Below are 14,563 nucleotides of genomic sequence, written 5' to 3'. Positions count from 1 at the left end.
TTGATTGTTTTGACCGTGATTGGTTTGTAGTACAGATTCCCATTTACTGTGTGTCGAAGAGAGACATCTATAAACTAACTTGAAAAAAAAAGTCTTAGGTTACTGATTATTGTTCACCCCAAAATTTAAAATTCTTTCATCATCTACTCATGAGTTTTTTTCTTCTGTTGGTAACCAAACAGTTGACAACAGCCAAAAATGAATATGGAAATCAGTGGCTACCAGCAACCTTTTCATTACCAACATTCTAGAAACCACAGCATTCAACATTCTTCTTTTGTGAAAGAAAGAAAAAATCATGCAGGTATGGAACAACTTGAGGGTGAGTAAATGATGACAGAATTTCCATTTTCATTTTTTAAGGAAGTGATTAGTTATACTTGTAGATTTGTAGATTTTTAAGTTTTTATGGTGCACTTGTGCTCCTTGAATTTGTGAAGTTGTGAGTGAGTCAGATCGAAACATGCTTTATTAAAGTGCCACTATTATGCCATTTTTAAGTTTCCTAATATTGTTTTGGGAGTCACCTACAATAGGTTTACAAGCATGCAAGGTCATAAACATTTTCGTTTCTCAAAATATGCATTTAATATCACCTTATTTTCCAATGATTCTAAATATCTGTTCGAAGCAGTTATAAGATTCAGTCTCTCTAGTTTCAGTCTTCTCTGATTGTTCTGTTGTCTGATTGTTTTGTTGTTGGTGTCTTTTGTGATTCAGTATGTGTTAGAAACGATACGCCCATTACCACAGTTCCGTATTTTGAACACTCGACAGAAAATATAAACATCTATTATTTATCATACCTACAGGTTGTGATTCGGTGGAGCCAGCTGGTCCAAATAAACTGGGTACTGAGCCATCTTTCAAGAGCAGTGATTTGTGAATTGGGAACACAGAAAAAAGATTGGGGTTGTGCTGCTGTGGTACAATAAAAAAAATAAAGAATTTTAACCACTGATTCTTTGCAGTCTTTTGGATGTGAAAATAAAACAAATTTACTTTCCCTGCATTTTCTCGACATGAACAAGCTACAGTGTTTGAGGGCGGGTCAAACTGTTCACGGCCGGCCAATGGAGAACATAAGCTGCATTTTGCAAATGTGTTACCCCGAAGTGGGATTTGAATTACTGACAACTCGTTTAGGCTGTTCTTTCTTTTGGGAGATGATAACTTTATCATTACAACTTTGCTGATTGTTTTCATTCACATACAGCTACATTACACACTGCATGAAAGGCAATAGTTAGCATTATTTGTTTACTCTATATGCACTATTGCTATTTTACACAAATTGGATGTAACTGCAAATGTTTTGGCCATACAAATTCTTGCCAATAAAACAGACTAAACTGAACGTGAGAGTAAGATGTCAGATATATGCTGCATGTTGTGTATACGATGTGTGATGTGATAGTAGGATGATGCTTGAACTCCAAGCCCTGCTGGAACCAAACACGCACCATCAACCAATCTGATCGTGTTATCTCCTCCAGCCTTTCATCAAAGGTTGCACTCTGAAGGTCAGCTGAGTTGCTCTTTCTCACTCACACACACACACACACACACACACACACACACACTTACTCTTCCGTTCTCATACATACACACACTCCCTTGCTCCATCTTTCACACGATTCTCTCCCCTCCCCCCTTGACTTGTTGTTTTTTGCCCTCCAGAAACAATCGGATCACTCACGTCTGCTTTAAAAAGTACCATTATTAAGCTTGCCCTATTTGTAGCTAAGCACTCAAAACAAATGCCGTAACACAGATCTCACCTGTCCACACACACACATATATAAATGCAATTAATCATTACAGTCAAGCAGAAAATATACAGTCGTCATACTTTGCATCCGCACAACCTGTTTATTATTATTCTGAGTCTGTGATTTCATTTTTAAGACAGAATCACCTCTATCTGTGCGTGAGATCAATGTGATAACTGCAGCACACAGCTGTCACCATGGTAACTACTCTTGAGAGAGAGAGAGGGAGGGAAAGAGAGAGACACAGACAGAATAATTATACAATTAAACAATTAAAGGAGCAGCTAGAACATTCTCCAGCGGATGCTGGTACTGCAGCTCCATCCCTCCCACAGTTAAAAGGAACAATGAGTGCAACCGTGACCTTTGACACGAACATCGCACAGTGAACAGCTTTCTGTTCTCTCCGTGTCACCTGCCACCTCTCCAGGGTGGAGGAAATAAGAGTACGCTACTCAGTATCACCAGCAGCACACAATTTTGCTCAAGAGCTCTTGTGACTGTGAGTTTGAATGCACATGCACAGATATACACACACCTCATTCATTAGTTACAAAATCCATCCCTATATTTACACTCTCGCTTTCTATTTCCAGTTTCACTAGAAAATGCCAGAGCGGCCTGTATCTTGCAACAAAACACTCTTTAATATGTATGTGTGTGCATATCTGTGTCAAAGTCTTACTGTATTACATTCATTTTTTTTTGGACAACCACAACATTAACAAAATTCAGACAACAGCTTTTCAAAAATCTTTTCAGTAATTAACTCAATAAGTTTTACAGGAATATTAGCAAATCGTAAAAGATTAGGGAAAAAAAGTGAGGTTGTGGTCAAAAAGTCATCACAAATTGGTTGCTGATGGTGTTAGGGTCTCATTTTCCCTTTTTTCTTATTAAATATCCTGTTTCACTGTGTAATATGTCTCATGTGTTCTGAACTTGTTTTATGTTTCCTTAAATAGCGAAAGTCATAAAATGAAGGGGGAATGGGACTGGAACCCAATACAGGCTGTATTGCAAAACATCAACATCATACAAACACAAAAAATAATGTAACAAAATGAATATAAGTAAATAAAAACACAAGTAAGGCAATGTGTCAAATAATATCTTAATGCTGAAACTATTCAAGATGTACTGTTCAAAAGTTTGCAGCCTGTAATATTTTTAAATGTTTTTGAAAGAAAAGGCTGCATTTATTTGAGCGAAAATACAGTAAAAACAGTAATGTTGTGAAATATTACTATAAAGTAAAATACCTGTTTTCTGTTTTCATTTATTTTAAAATGTAATTTATTCCTGTGATGCAAAGCCAAATTTTCAGCATCATTACTCCAGTCTTCAGTGTCACATGATCCTTCAATATTCATTCCAGTATGCTGATTTGCAGCTCAAAAACATTTCTTATTATTACAATGCTGAAAACAGTTGTGCTGCTTAATAATTTTGTGAAAACCGTGATATGCTTTTTCTAGGATAGTTTAAAAATAGTTAAAAAAGAACAGCATTTATTTGAAATATAAACCTTTTGTAACAGGACATGTATAAATGACTTTGCTGTCACTTTTGATCAATTTAATGCAAAATATTAATAAAATATACTGAATAAATTAAGAACTACTGTAATACCTGTGGTGTTTGGGTGGAAACTATTATGGGACCTATTTTTGTAAGGTACTATAAGATGAGGTGCAGCGTTGGCTTTACACATGGGATCTATCCTCCATAACACACTGAGTCCCAATGGAACCCACAGAGAAAAACCAGCTGCTAATTAAAAAAAAAGAAAAAAGGTTGACACAGCAGGTCTATCAGAGCCAAATGAGAAGAGCTCACATTAGCATCACCTCCACTACATGAGCACCTCATCACAGCATATTAACACTACCTAAGTTTAAGATCGGCAAAGACACTCATGCAAACTATGTTTTACATCTTCTGAATCACCAAGGCCTGAAAACAGCTCTACTCAAACACATGAACACAAACATAAATTGTGCAAGCTCAAATGCATTTCAAAATGTCTCAGACTGCAGTTCCATGCATTGCAGAACGGACATTCAGTTCAACTACAGTTGTGCAAAAAAAGTGCAAGTATTTATGGTGAATAAAAACATATCTGGTTTGGTGGCACAGTCATTTGAAGGAAACTCTATCAAACCCTTGAATACGGAGGTCTGTTTCCACCACAGTATTCAGACCTCTAACAAATGGCAAAAGATCTAGTAAACATAACATTTTATTCCAGCCAACAAACGCCCACAAAAGGAGACCAACATGCAATGTGACTAACCAGTTCATTTTGTTTCTATATTTGTGATTTTAAAAATACACAACTATATTTCAAATTATCATGTAGATAAGGAGTTTTCCAGTGCATTATCATATTTTCTGTGTGACATATGGCTAAAATTGACTCAAAACTGAAATTATACTTTCAATTCTGCTTCTAAGATGCCACAACTCAAAAAATGTTAATATTTTTCTAGATTTCTCGTGTAATATTTTTTTCTGGATTCTGCTTTATAGGTTTAATTGTATTTATAATTGAATTTAAATTAATTCATAAAATAATTTAATAATAATAATAATAATTATTATTATTACAATAATATGGGCCTGGGAAATGTTTTTAGTTTTTCAGAAATTCAGTGTTGTCTGTTTTAATCATTCTTGATTTATGATTTAATATCAAAATATTATCAAAAACAGTGGTAATCAAATGTAGACATTTATTTAAGAAACAATTCAATCTTTTAAAATGAAATCAAATAAAAATGTTACAATTCCTTTTATTTTTTGGCAAAATTATGAGAAACAAAAGTGTTGAAATATAGGATGGAAGGAAAATTGTGGGATACTCCTTAAAAAATAAAGTTTTAATTTTTTTCTATTATTATTACTTTGTGAAGTACACTCTGCTGTACAATGATAATATATCTGTCATCATTTCTTCAAGTTAAACCAAACTTTTGTATTGATAGGCTTTTTTTTTATATTTATAAGTTAAAAAAAAAATATATTTTTTTTTACAAATGAAAAGGTGAAATGCATATGAGTGCTAAAAAATGCCTGAATGCTTGAAAACATGCAGATATCGTATTTAAATGTCTTTTCGTGATTTAATATTCAGAGACATTAGACCACACTGCAATTTGATTACGTGTACAGCACTATTTTGGATTCATTCATCCAAAATGTGGCAATTCCTGTTTTAGCTTTATACAGTAAATTTTGCAATTCTGTTTGCGTTTTCTGCATATAATATATGTGGTAATAAGATCAAACAGAACAGAGGAACAAAATGCTTTTTTTTTTTTTTTAAGTATAAGAATAATTTTAACTGAAAAATGAATTGCCAGTGTTGGGTCCCTCAAAATAGATCATAGATGTGGGTTTTGAAGTGTAAACTAACAACTAAAGTGCAGAATGCTGATTATATCACAAATGCTAAAAATATCAAAGCTAAAAATATATAAGAAAAAAATCTAGACCTCACTAACTGACTAGACCATCATGACCCATCCCTAGTTAATATGGCTGCTGAAAAGATACACAGACACAGCATGAGTGGAACGGGCCCTGTTGTGATTGTCTCAAAAATGAGCTCAGCTGAGTCGACCTGCTTACCTGAGTCAATGCGTTTCTATCAGTTCATTTCAATTAGACATTCCTGACACATCTCTCAGAGCTGAGGATAGCGTGAATGAGGGTTGAGCAAGAGAGAGAGAGAGAGAGAGAGAGATGGGCACAGTAAGTGATGAATAGTTGATGAGATGCTCGCAGGCAGAGCAAAAGGGGAAAGCTATTCTCTTTTACTCTCCCTCCTCCCTCTCTTTCTCTCTCTTTCTCTGGTGTGCAGCCCCCTCCCCCTTCAGTGCATCTGGTTTTCTCTTTCTACCACTCTCATTTACTTACCTTCTCCTCTGTTCCACTCGTTTTTCCGCAATAGCATCTCTCTTGCACACCCTTTTTCTCTTTCAGTAATATCTCCCCTCCTACTTTCCCACAGATTTGTGAAATCAGGAGCATGCTGGTTATAGTACAAAATATATATTACTTTTATTTTCATTTCATGTCGCTCTGGCTGAATTCATGACAGATCCATCTGATATCTGTGTCTCTGAATAGGAGAGCGCTGGGGGGGATGGACAGACAGACAGATTCTTCTGTCTTGCTCGCATACAGTGGAGTCTAAAAGTCTGAGAACTTCTAGAGTTATGCAACGTATGTTTATAATGATTTTTTTTTTTTTTTTGCTCAAATTGTCATGTTTCATTTGCAATGCTAAATGTTTTGCAATATACAAATTACCAAGAAATTCAGGTTAATTTTTCATTTACTTTTTTTTCACTTAAAATCTTAGTATTTAATTAGTTCATCATTTTATTTAATGCTCATTTTAATTAGAAAAATCTGCATTTTTGCAAACTTTTGCATTCTGTCATTAAAGAAAAAGGGTGACATACTGTACAAATTACTAAGAAATTCATATAATTTTTTTATAAAAAATGATGTTCGTACTTCGTAATATAATTTGAAACTTTTGCATTCTGTCATTAAAACAAAATGACACTTGTCATAGCACTTGTATACCGTTGTTGTTCTCGTTGATCTGATTGTTTCTACTGTTCTCATTTGTAAGTCGCTTTGGATAAAAGCGTCTGCTAAATGATTAAATGTAAAATGTAATTTAAATGTAACTTCATCATACAATTTTTTATTTGTTTTTTCCAGAAAACCCTTTTTTCTTTCTTTTTTTTTCAGATTGTCACTATGGAAAATGGCAACAAACAATTTTTTTATTGATTTTTTTAAATTATTATTTTCACCCAATTTTCTTTCTTTTTAAATTTTCATTCAAATTCTCATATTAGCAATATATTTGGAAAGAAATACAATTTAAATTAGACAAAATTAAAACATTTTCCATTGCAAATTATCAACAGTAAAATAAGCATTTGTGCACACTTCTGTCATTCAAGCAAAAGAGCAACGCACAAAATACCAAGGAATTCATGTTAATTTTTTATTTAACTTTTCACTCTAATTCTCATGCGGATAATATTAATTGCAAAGAAAACTTTTCAGTTTAATTGAATGCAAAAGATTGCATTTTTCAGAATTTTGCATTCCATCATTAAAGCAAAAGAGCAATGTACAAAATACTATGTAATTCATAATAATTTAAGAAAGATAGATTGTTTTATTTTAATGTTCACTCAAGATCTAGTGTTGGTAATATCATTTGCAATGGCATGACAAATGTTACTGTAAATGAGAAATATGCCAAAAAAAAAAACTATTTCTGCAAACTTTTGGACCTCGTTGTACCACATGAACTAAACAGGAAGTCTTTAATATCACAGATATAATTTCATTCCTCCATCCAGTATGATTAGCAAAAGAGAACTGCTATCACAGATTGTGTAGTTAGTGTCCATGTACCAATTTGAAGCCCCTTAACCACCAAAAAGGTTAGTGAGCATGTGTCAAGGGACTGAAGAAAACTAAGTGCTGTTCAATAATTCAGTGACTGGGTAAACTTCAACTGTCCTTCTGCTGCTTAAAGGACATTCACTGTCTTTATAAACTTCTTATGAAGCTCCTTTGCTCCTATAATACAACTTCATACAGCATGTATACACATCAGATTAAAAAGCACCAGCTTCCTCTATATGGGCTGCTCTCCCCCAGTGGGAGATTTGCCTGCATTACCATAATCTGACCAGGAGGTGGGGCTGTTTCTGTGACGCCGCCTCTGATGTTCTGCATGTCTTCATGGCTCCAGGGGTTGTGCAGGAATGTTTAACACACCGCAGTGAGGGAAAAGCAATAATATTGCGAGTGCAAATGTGCCACTGTTTGCAATGGAATACTAAAACAATGTGCAATTAATACGTTCATGAATTTTTCCCATTTCGTATCTGAGTGCCTTTGATACAGGCTGCTTTTTATCTGGCGTGAACATGCCGACTCGACTGCCCTCGGCTTTCTGTTCTCTGTGTGTTTGAAAGAGCACATGGAGAAGTTACTGTGAAATATAAATCAGAGGCAAATGAGAGAAAAAGGAACATGTTCAGCTAAAACTCTGCACTCTAGACTGCAGCCTGCATAATTCATACAAGCTCCAGATCTCTTGCTCTCTCTTTCTCTCATCGGCATTGACACACACATACAGTACACACACACACTTTCTCAATGCTTTTCCTTTTCTACAAGCACATTCAAACTTACAGACTCTCTCTCACTTTCTGCTGCAGAGTTCAAGGTATGGTCACTCTGATCAGTGGCACTGGACTAGATGTTCACTCATACCCTGTCCGTCTGTTTGTCGTCTTTTAGTCTCAGAGCTGGATTGTGTTTCTGAGCACACTGGTCTCTGTGGATCAAGACTGCTCTCATTTTCTTTCTAATATACAGCAACACTCACTATGTGACAGGCTTTTGCACTGATCATTTTCCTAAAGGTATGCATTAAATACCTTTAAATCCTTTTAAAATCACCTGACCTCCTTCACATAAACTATTTCTCGAACACATCTTTCCTCTCTCATTTTGCCCAAACTTTTCCAGAGTAAACAAAAGCCAATTTCCATTCATTCACAAGTTAACTCATTCATATCGGCACAGCAACACGTACAGTGAGGCAACTTCAGCTTGGATATCATGTTCTCAGCACATAACTGATATTTATATATGCTATTTATCATTCTAAACATAAATAGTAAATATAAATATCTAAATATTAAACAATATTTTGTAGATTGATTAAAATACAATTTTAAATTTAGATGTTATTTTAAATAAGCTTACTTACATGCTGAATTACGCCTTTATTCATAAGATCAATTTGTTGCTGATAATCCCGAAACCTGTTTATATTTGCATATGCAACCTGTTTATATTTGTATACTTGCACATGCATTATATTAAATTAAATGCTATTTTATATATAGAAAGGACTGCAGCGGAAGCTGAAAAGGCTATGTTTATTATATTATATTATATTATATTATATTATATTATATTATATTATATTATATTATATTATATTATATTATATTATATCAAGAAGTCAAGAGGCATTTTGCACAGTGGGGAAGTGGGCATATACAGTATATATCAAATGCATTATAAACTGCACTAGACATTGTTGTCTGTCTAAGACAGTGTTTCCTAAAACACTGCATTTGTCTGGAAAGAACAGGACAGGAAAAAAAACAGAAAGTCCTTGTAATATAGTTTTAGGGTAACACACTAATTTTATAATATGCCATTAGACTAAAAGAAAATACACACAGTAATTAAAGAGAGAGAACACTTAAGGCTCTGTCTCTGGACGATGGAGTTATTCCAGCAAAAACTCATCATTTGTGCATAAATGTCAACTGCAGTGGAAATCACAATGTAAAAGAAAAAATGCTGAGACTAACATCTATCAAAAAAAACAAAACAAATCTATCAATCTAGTACCATGCAAAACCCTTAATTTTAACCACACCTCCTCTGAAGGTCACTTGAAAACCATTAACTGATTTACAAGGCAAGTTGCAAGCAATTTGAAGAAATAAAACATATCTCTGCACTAAAACATAGCTATTGTTTCAAACAGTCTCACTGTTCTTAAAGCACACTGAGCCCATGCTCATTTCCAATTCATAAAATGTAAATATAATACAATGAAAACATCATTAAATGAAAAGTCTTGTTAAATTAAATCACGTACATGTCATTGCAGGCTATAAAACATTCACCAATATGTCAGATTATAATAGGTAAGGACTGTGAAGCCAGAGCTTATCTGCATTTGAATGGGAATCCCTTTCTGTAAGGGGCCTTGCCGCTGCCACCGGATCCTGAACCAACCACAGCCAGCAGATTTCCAGTTTCCCATCACGTGGTTTCCTGATGCCAACACAAAGCTAACTGATATGCTGCCCTCTGCATTATTTTACACACATTTCCCAGGCACGAAACTTCACATATCCCCAAGAAATATCTGATGCTTCTCACCTTACATACACTTTAAACACTGTGAGATGGTTAGTAACCTGCATGAATCATGGCACATCATGCTGCATTATGTGAAATCACGTGTTTCAGATGAACATGGATGACTCTTAGCCTGAAGATGCATGTACACTGCTTCATATTGATTGAACTCCATTGCCTGAGAGTACAGAATAATTGGTAATTTAATGCATGTCAAGCTGATGGTTGTGGCAAACTGTTTTAACATTTATTTCTAACTAGTATGGATTTGAATGTTTCTAATGTTATCTCTAACTATTCTAGCAGCCTACTTATTCCAATAGTGATTAGCAACAATGCACTTAATAGTCACATGCATTTGTTTAATTGATAATAGTATTTATTCCTATTCTACTAATCTCAATAGTGACAATTTACTATTGGTAACAAATTTTTGTTAATGTTTCCTGTGGCGATCTGAGGTTCAGATATCAAGTAATAACTTCAAACTAAAGCTGTATTCCATTTGTTGCTGGAACCTAGTCCAGCGTTACAAGTAACATTTGATATCTAAACCACAGATCCATTTGGACAGTGCAATGCAAAGCCAAAGCTGTAATTGAATAGATAGCCTACACTACACTGAATGTAGGATTTACACCATTTTCACAAATAATTACAAAGAAAAGGCAAGTAACACATTGAGTTAAACAATAAATTGTTAAGTAGAAAGACTGAAATAGTATTCTCTTGCAAAACGTACTCCAAAAATCTCCAAAAACACATACTTATTTCAAGCATTTACTGAATTGCTGAAAGTGAAGAAGGCATTAATCACTATTAGTTCTCGGTGGTTTAACAGAATAAAGGTTTAAGGGGCTTGCCACAGATGTGGTCAATGCCACCCTCTCTCTCTCTCTCTCTCTCTCTCTGCTTGTATGCGTGCGTGTGTGTGTGTGTGTGTGTGTGTGTGTGTGTGTGTGTGTACTGGTGTACAACTAAATGTTTATAACGGTGATTAGGACAATACTGCAGAGACGCCCAAACACAAGCGACCCATCTTCCCGTTCTCCTCTAGAGCAAAACGCAACGCTGTCATGCTCTGCGAGAACAAGCCGTTATTCGTTAACAATGAAGAGCCACAGTCACCGTGAATAAACTTACCGCAGTCTTCACACAATATGCTCTCAACATCTTTCTTGAGGGTCTTCTCTGTGCTGTCCAGAGGAGCAAACGACGCTTTGAATACTAAAGGGTCCTCCGTAGGGTCCATAAAAAAGATATATCTGTGGTGCTTCTCCACCGCCACGCACGGAGCCTCGGAGCCGAATTCTCCGACGGTGACGAGCTGCTCGCGCTCCAGCCCGCCGCTGTTCACCGGCCACACGTCCAATACTTTGACATTCACACTGTAAGGCTCCACGGAGACGTTCTCGGGAAGCGAGCTCACCTCGCCTTCGATCACCACGGCCGATCGGTAAGCCTGGTCCTGCAGCGAATCCAAACTCGGGGCGTAACAGGCGAAGGAGACCCCGATGACGAGCATGGAGAAATGCACCGGATCAAGCCTCCTCATGCCGTCTGCTGTGGCTCAGGGGCGGCCGGCGGCGCTGCTGCAGTGCTCTCGGGGCAGAAGGTGCTGGGGGACTGAGTGCGAATGGGCTTGCGCAAGTGTCCATGCCATCTGCGTGTGCCGCTTTCCCCATGCACTTGGTGACGGGGAAACACCAGCCGCTGAGGAACCGGAATCAGACCCGGTCACTGCTGGGCTGCTGCATTCTCCTTCAACGCACAATCCCCAAACTCAATAAGCATGCATGCATAAATGACGCTCCTTTGCTGCAAGACGCTCCTCTCACACACACTCTCTCTCTCTCTATCTATCTCTCGCTCTCTCTCTCTCTAGCTAGCTATCTATCTATCTAACCAGCCAATGTCATCATCACCATCATGAACATCGCGCGCTCGGGCAGAAAGACGCCTCGCTCGTGCACACAAAAGCGGCGGAGATGCGAAAAAGGTTAAAAAACGCGCTCCGCCGCGCAAACGACGCGCTGCTGTTCGGCTGGGCGATGCAACAAGCGCGCGCCCTCCGCTCGGCGGCTTCACGTGAGCAGATCTCAGCCGTCTGCTGGAAGTTCTGGCGCAAATGCACTAATGACACGGAAGCGTCCCACCGGCCAACCAGCCGTAGAAATAGATCCCTCGAAAGCAGGCAGACTGCCGGCGCAAATGTGCGTAAATTGTGTAAATACGCCGCGCGACATCAACTAACAGAGAAACGGCAGTCGGGCCACCGCGGCAGACCGCTGACGCGATGACTAACGCTGCGAAAAGCAGCTGGAAATGCAATCAATGCCCTGTGAAAAGTGCGTTTGCCGTGATTTTCTACTCGAGAACAATCCGCATTCAGGTCACATTCACCATTTTGCCCCAAAAAGCGATCCGCCAAGCGCCAAGAAGACAGATACACAGCAAACCACCGACCATCCTTTCAGCCATATTTACCCCGGCAACAGGTCCTGCGGGTATTTGCCATGTAGCCTACCCAGGGATCTATAATGAGTGGAGGGGACCGCTCATTGCGCCGTCATGACAAGGCAAACTAAATGAACAGAACGATTCGCCACAGTCTTGAGGATTGGTTTGTGCACGGTTTTGGACTGGGTTTTTAACTTGAACATTGGGGTTACATCATGCGTAAAGGCGTCGCGAGAGAATGAATGTGCCATTGCCGTCCTGTGCTGAGGCTGCTGTAGGGCGACATCTGCAGTCACAACCCGACGCAACAGAGAAACGCGCTGCGAACACCTGTCTCGCTTCAGACTCAGGACGATACTGTTTTCAGGTTTGCTTTACTGGGTCAATGACGAATAAAAATATTCGGGATTCTACAAATCTAGTTAAAAACTTCTTTTTTTTTTCAGTGTAATCTTTGTATTCACTTTGGATTTCTGAAAAAAAGTTTACAGGCCTACCATTTTCGTCAGAAATATTATTTAATGACGGTCATCACTAAATAAAAAGTACTGAAATACTCGATCTTGAACTCTGTTATTATTATCAAAAATGTTTATTTTCGCAGTATTTTTATTTTTTATTATGTTATGTTTTAATATTTAATAATATAATTCAATATTATTTATTGAATTTATTATTTATTTATTGTATTTATTTTTAAATACTTTCATCATATTTATTTAAAAATAATGAATATTTATTAATACTATTTATTATTTATCTTTCGGTGAATAAAACCAAGAAGTTACTCTATTTGAGCTTAACAAAATGTGTATTTTCATAAAAGAGTCAAAAAATTTAAATAAATAAAAAAGCATCTGAAAAATTATCAAAATTACTTTTATACAATCTTGTTTAAGAATATTATTAATATTTAAAAAAAATACATAACCACCTTGCAGGAGCCATTGTTGTCATGTGACAAGAAAATCATAAAACATAAAGGACCCTCATCATAAAATATGTTTGAAATCATTGCCATTTATAAAATCAAAGTGGTGTAAACGATTTTAAAATGTATAGGACCGACATGAATTCAAATATTACATTTCTGAGAATGTTTTCTACCTAGAATGTTAAAAGACTGTTTCTTTTTATCATGTCTTTATTAATCTCGTCACTGACTTACAAAGCTGTCTAATAAACGAAATACACACACACACATATACGAGCAGCAATCTCAGAATTCATTCACCCAGTCATAATAAAGCTTTTCGACAGTCTCTATGGTGGGCGCGGCGCTGTCGCTGTCCGTGGTGCTGAACAGCAAATAGATATTTGCGTCTATTAGTCCATAACATTACAATTACCTAGCATTTTGTCTGTGATCATGTAATTTTACAACTAATTTTACAGCGTATTATTGCCAATTGCGCATACTTATACATATATAATGTAATGAGATAAATGCAAGAGAATGTGTGAAATTATCTAACAGCAATAAAACACCAACATGTTGACATTTATTAGCCTCTTTTGAGTTTCCCTTTCTCTGCCCCCCTTTCACACACATACGATTATTAAACACATGCACATGAGTCATAGTAATATGAGAGATAATCTACACCTGGTGATGAACACAGACAAAAAGTAAAAAAAAAAAAAAAAAAAAAAAAAAAAAAAAAAAACCTTTCAGAGAATGGCAAAAAAGATCCAAATGACTTAATGAAGAAGTTAACTGCTTTGTGCGCAAATCGTAACGCTGATATGACTTTTACCAACACACTACTGATCTGAAGAATCTCGCGGACTGCAGAAATAGAGACCCTCCACCAGACGGAGACTTCAAGATGAACTAAAAATAATAAATAAAATAAAATAAAATAAATGCGCAACGCGTATAAGAGCATTCTGTGTGAATGGCTGTCAGTGGAGAGGTTGATGCTTCAGAACCGCTTTTCTGTGGAAACATCCTGACACAAAATAAACGAGCAGCTAAACTTCGACATGAATCTACAACAATTGGAAGCTCCTACAAAAACAGAGAAGGCAGTTTTATGACAGCCAGATTTATACATCGGAATCCACAAATGGTTACAGAATGTCGTAAAACTTGTGCTTTGTAGTGACTCTTTGAAAATAGACGCTTTCATATTACGTTTTTAATTATTTTATTACATTCCTTGTAAATTATACAGTCATTAATGTAATTAAAACTATTTTTGTTTTCAAAAAAGATATACATTTGAATTCTTTATATAGGCTAACTGAACATGCAATTGCTTTTAAAACAATACAGTGGTTTTATAAGAATAATATAATACCTTTTATGTCATTTCAGAATGTCATATATA

General features: G+C 36.4%; 1 protein-coding gene and 1 pseudogene across 1 annotated transcript in view; one reads left to right on the top strand and one right to left on the bottom strand.

Annotated features, from left to right (window-relative positions):
- LOC122134660 overlaps positions 1-12,720 on the bottom strand; it is a 60,633-nt pseudogene extending 47,913 nt beyond the window's left edge.
- The window catches only part of LOC109066939 (sorting nexin-25), an 825,452-nt gene that overhangs the window by 211,869 nt on the left and 599,020 nt on the right, over positions 1-14,563 (top strand). The window lies entirely within an intron of this gene.

This window comes from Cyprinus carpio, chromosome A14 (assembly GCF_018340385.1).
Source record: "Cyprinus carpio isolate SPL01 chromosome A14, ASM1834038v1, whole genome shotgun sequence".
In the NCBI taxonomy this organism is placed as follows: Eukaryota; Metazoa; Chordata; class Actinopteri; order Cypriniformes; family Cyprinidae; genus Cyprinus; species Cyprinus carpio.
Note: the sequence above shows the minus strand (reverse complement) of the source record. Positions and strands in the feature narration are given on the sequence as shown.